This window comes from Hevea brasiliensis, chromosome 5, assembly GCF_030052815.1.
Source record: "Hevea brasiliensis isolate MT/VB/25A 57/8 chromosome 5, ASM3005281v1, whole genome shotgun sequence".
Taxonomy (NCBI): domain Eukaryota; kingdom Viridiplantae; phylum Streptophyta; class Magnoliopsida; order Malpighiales; family Euphorbiaceae; genus Hevea; species Hevea brasiliensis.
In genome coordinates this window covers 106,502,271-106,508,270 of record NC_079497.1, presented here as the reverse complement: position 1 = coordinate 106,508,270, position 6,000 = coordinate 106,502,271, and positions in this window count along the sequence as shown.

Genomic DNA, 6,000 nt, shown 5'->3' with positions numbered 1-6,000 from the left:
AGCTTATGGCCATTTTCCTAAGGCTGGCCGGATTAGTATCTACCCAGAATTATGGGCAGGTTTTTGGTTCTAGCAGTTTTGGGCAACCAACTTTGGATGGCAAAATGACTTGGTTATGGGCAGAATTTGGGTTGGTGTTCTTCATAAAAGTTGTAGTAATATGTCATATATTTCCAATGCCACAAAAATCAGGTCATTTGGACCTTCCTACACCAAGTTATGGTCAAATGAACAAATACTATTCATTTAGTCATTTCTGTACAGTGGCAGTGTGCCAATTCTGGGTTTGGCCTAATTATTTACTAACTTAGAGTCACTTTTTGGGCATGATTTCTGCATGAACAATGTGTCATTATGTGTCTATTTTCATCTCCAATTGGCCTCATACCAATTGGGTTGACAGAATTACAGTTTTGATCCCTAAAAGGGACCTAAGTCATACTGCCCAAAGGTGAACACTCTCTAATCCGAATTGAATTGCATTTCTACTCATTCCAACACATCTCAATTGGTCACAATTGACCATTTCTAACCTCAATTAAGGTCATTTGCATCAATTGACAATTTCCTTTAATTTTTTCCCAAATACCATGAACTCAAGAACCCTAAATTTGGCAACTCATGCAATTGACACAATTAAAGTGCATAATCTTCTTCTTTACACTTAATTAAGCTCACATACCATTTTAATTTCCTCAAAATCATGCAAACCCTAGTTTCCTCATGTGGGCCAAAATTTCACTTCCCAAATTCACTCATATTCTCTTCCAATTTCTCAGTTAGTTGATCATGGTTAAGCTAATTTCCAAGAATAAATTAACATAAAAGACTAATATTAACTAACCTTTCTTAGAGACAATCTCCAAGCTTGCTAACTTCCACTTCCTTTCTTCTTTTTGCTCCCAAGTGATTCCTCAAGGGGTAAGGAGTATTTTTAATGAAGACTAATTGGTGTTTTAGAGTGAAGATTTGGGGGAAATCTAGTGAGAAAATTGAAAAGAATGTGTAGAGAGAGAGAGAGGAAGGTTCATTCGGCCATGGACTCCAAATGAATAAGATAACCTTTTTTTTTTAATTTTTAACTCTTTTATGCCATAATTATCCCACAATTTAAATTATTTAATATTAGACTTTATTGCATCATGCTTATGCAACTTTGATGATGTCAAAAATTCAAATTTTCTCTTCTTTTCTTTTTCCTTTATTTTTCCTTTCTTCTTTAATTTAATTTTATTTTCCTAAATTTTCATTTATCTGATTTTATTGGACAATTAGGTCGTGAGTCACCTCTAGAGGTGAATTGACTAATTTGCCCCTCGCCGGATTGATCCTGTTTGCAAATAATCTAGTATTTATTTTGGAGTTCTGACCTACTTATCCATTCTTTTCTGTGATTTTCTCTTTTCCATTAGTTTCTCAATAGTCCTTAGGACCGCGGTGTCACAATTTCCCGTTCAACATTAGGATTACAGTTGACCTCACAGTCACTTCCCGGTAAGGTCACCCATCGCTGTGACCACCGGCTCACTTAACTTTTTATACTCTATTTTTCTTATTTATACTTGACTTTCTGGTAATCACTATTTATTTTTATCTATAATTTTTCTAGATGTCATAGATATAACTCCAGATAGCTTGACTGTCCAGGCAGACATTAGGCATCGGAACAGTAGACTGTACAGGAGTGTCCAATATGAGGGCGTTACAAGGTCACTTTGACAATATGTTGGATCAATTAATTCATCTCAGTATATATATATATATATATTCAAATTTAAATCCCAAACAAAATCCTAAAGTTCGTTGCACTTTATATAAAAACTCAATCTATTGCTCTTTTTTTTTTTTTTTATAAAGGAAGGCAACCAAAAGAAAAAAAAAATTGCGTGCAGTCACAACATTTAGAAGGCCAACCAAATTTACTATACCTTTAACAAATTCAATTTTTATATATACATGTACAGTAGCCAAAGTAATAAAGAAACAAATCAAAGCAACAGATGGTTGTTGCAAATCTCGAAAATAACAAACCAATAAAATATATATACATACATGTCGTAATACCATAAATATCAAAGTCCAAGGCAATACAAAAAACAATGAATTTTATGGCTATTAAAACATAATATATAACCAGTAACAAATATACTAAGGGGAGCCATGAAAACCAAACGCCAAAAAATCAAATCTCAATGAATCAACATGAAGGTGACTCTGATACCAACTGTTATAGAAATTCAAATGTTGTAGAAACCCTAGATTCCATCTAACTATAATTCATCATGCCAAATCATCAAGAAATTAAACTGGATGTGGAAGCGCACCAGAATCCATGATACCAATAAAATTTTGCGGTCTTGTAGTTCTAAGTCTCCCAAATTGATATACACGATTAAGAGAGAAAATTCTATATTTTCTAATGATGGGATGTCAGAAAAGAATCGTGGCTATAATTTGGGGACTATAATCCTTTTGTATCTGGATATATTTTTTCTATTTCTAATTTTGGCCCATCATAAAATTAGAAACTATATATAGAGTGTCTACTCATTTAAAACCATACTTTATGACATAATTTAGGCCCATCTTAATTTTAACCAAATTAGATCACTTTTATTATTTGGGCTAAGCCTTTTATGATAGACATAACATACAATTATTGTTAATCTTAATATATATATATATATATATATATATATATATATATATATATATATATATATATATATATGTCCATAAATCCCAACAATACACAGATTAGTGTACTATTAAAATAAAAATCAAATATAGATATGCAAATAATAATTTTTTTACAGCACTTTATATTTTTCCCTTTTAAGGAAAACGCAAATAATCAACACAACAATTAGTGGTGTATATACCAAATTAAAACTCATATAAATCATATGATCAATTTAATGCTATTCATGAATTGAAATCTGATGATCATAATAATAATAATAATAATAATAATAATAATAATAATAATAATAATAATAATAATAATAATAATAATAATAATAAAGTGAAGGCTTTGCCTTCTTGTAGTTGAAGAGAGCAGAATGTTTAGAAGGCGTCTTTTCCACTTTAAGACTGAAAATCATCATTATTAAAATAGCATAATTAAGGGGAATAACTTTAGCAACTCAACTGATCATCATTATCAAATTCTTGTTTAAATTTCATCTATTATGAATTTAAAATAAAAAAATATAAAATTCATATATTTAATAGATAAATTATATGATATATTTTATATTTTAAGTCTATAATAAATCGAATCTAAAATAAACCATATAAAATAAAACACGTAATGAAATTACTTAAGACTAGGTTATTTTCAATCATAATTAAATCTCGTTAGGGTTTGACTATTGCAATAAGCTTCATGTCAATTGCCAAGCAAGAATTTCTGTCTCCCATTGTGATAATGTGGTGTGGGTGACGCCCATGAACACATTTTTTTTTTAATTACAATTTAGTTTTTAAATATTCTTATTATTTACTACTCCGTTTTATTTTTAGAAATTGCATTACTTAATTTTTAAATTTTTTCTTGATAACTAATAATTGTCCAATTTGCCATTAGTTTAAATTACTATTTAATTCATGATTATCGTTATTATTCATGAGTCAATTTATATATTTTAGAAATTAAATTAATTAGAAATGAGGTTTCATTTTGCCAACTAAATAGTCATTCCATCCAATTTTAAGCATTAACAATGTAGTCTCTCTCTCTCTCTCTCTCTCTCTCTCTCTCTCTCTCTCTCTCTCTCTCTCTCTTCTATTCCTACTTCAATGTCTCTCTATTTTTATCCCTTTCCATTTCCATATCTTAGGTTCATAAATCCATCCAAGTCAAAGTGTGGAGTTAAATGAAAGCATTGAGACATGTTAACAAAATCAAATCTTAAGAATTAATTAACATAATTTTAGAATATATGAACCCTTGTAAACCAAATAGTAATTTTCATTGATTACTAACAACAAATTGTGAATTTTTTCAATGTAGGAGCCAACTAATTGATGGAATCAAATTTGAGGATCAATTTATAATTTTTAAAATACAATAATCGATCAATATTAAATAATTACAATATCCAAGACCCAGATTATAATTTTCTTTTCTAACATATTATGTGTCCTATCGATGGTCCCTAGATAAATTTGGGCAACAGAAGCTGTTATTGCAGAAAAAAAAATTAATATATATATATATATATATATATATATATATATATATATATATATATATATATATATATATATATATATATGCAAAAATTAAGGTGTGTAGGTAATGGGAATGTAATGGGAGTTGATGACGGGTTATCTAATGACCTGTCTTATTGAGTGCCATTTTAGACTTGGTAGTAGGTTTCTTCCTGTGGAGTTAGGTTAGATCGAGAAGCTTACTATTAAATATGAATTTTTAATCCTTCAAATATACATTATTCTTTTTTTTTTTTAATCTATTACTCTTATAAGAAAATGGACTGTTTTGAACTCATTCTAAAAGCAAACTTAAAGAGAAAAAATTGCTAAGTCTTTTTAATAGCACATTGCCCCATATACCTAACCGATGTAGAAAACTTAATATAGCGCCTCTCGCTCTTCCTTAGGGCTAACACTTGGAGCATGAAACATTTATGAAGACCCAATCACCTGTTACAGGAAGGCTCTAATAACATGACAAGAAAATCAACCAGAACTAATTCATCTCCAAAACCTAACTCAAGGGGAAATGATTGCTCAAATATTTATAAGGGACACATTACTCACATATTTAACTAGTATGGGCAACTTAACAACTCTAATCCAAATGAATAATTGGAGTATAATATCTAAATGATGCTACAACCACCAAAATAATACTCGAAGATGAGTAACGGATAATCGAGTAACAGGTGTCTAAGCCCAAGCCGAACTGAGTAACTTCAAGATACTCAAACAGGATACTCGAACATTTAGGATAAAAAGTTACTCACCTAAATATATTCTTGGATGCTCAAATTACATTGAAAGATAAGGATCCAAGATAATTGCCGTAGACAGAATCTCATCTCTATAAGGACTTTCAGACAAAGTGGACTCATAATCCCACTCAATCATAAACTCCTAATACTAATAGAAATTTACACCGAAGCTTGTATAAGGGCAATCAGATATGCATGCTAATCTAATTTAATTGTATTCATTCATAATCCAGTTTTCATTACTGATTTAAGTATCGGAGTGGTAGTTTTTTTTTCTTGTAAGTTAAATATTTTATTAAATAAGAGGATATAGCTACAGAAGCTAGCTATAAAAAAACCAACTGCAAATCAAGAGCAAAGAAGCAAAGCACCCTAACAGAACAACACCAACAAGAACAAACAACACCAATAATGAACAAAACAACCAACAAATTGACAACCAAAATTAGTGCAACAGGGAAACAAAATTAACTCACAAAAGCAGCAATGCCCTTGATTTACAGATCCAGTATTCTCTCTTCTTTTGCAGATCCAATACCCAATTCATCTTTCTATACCCGCAGAAAAGAGAACAGCATCACTAAATAATCAAATGAGAAATTAATTTCTTTTAGTAAATCTGTCCACATCCAGACCAGAGTTCAATTTTGGCTTCATTACCCTTGATGAGGAACGGATTAATATCCTATACGATTAGGCACAAGGCTAGTGGTATCTGCATTATTAGTTCATTTAGTTAAAGTCTCACAAATATATATGAATTAAATTTATAGGTTTTAATTGCTGAGACAGTTGTTCTCGTGACCATGCCCATTAAATGTGATACATATTTCTCAAGATGGAGACCGTAGCTAAACCCCATTTCCACAAGTTGCTGCACTCAATCTAGCTGGCTATAGGTACCTTTAAGCCGAATAAAGGTGAAGATTTTATATATGAGAGTAGAACCTTCACAGATGTTAATTAATGCTAACTTGTTACACATTTTGTGGTAACCAAAACTAATTAAGTAAATATAAAT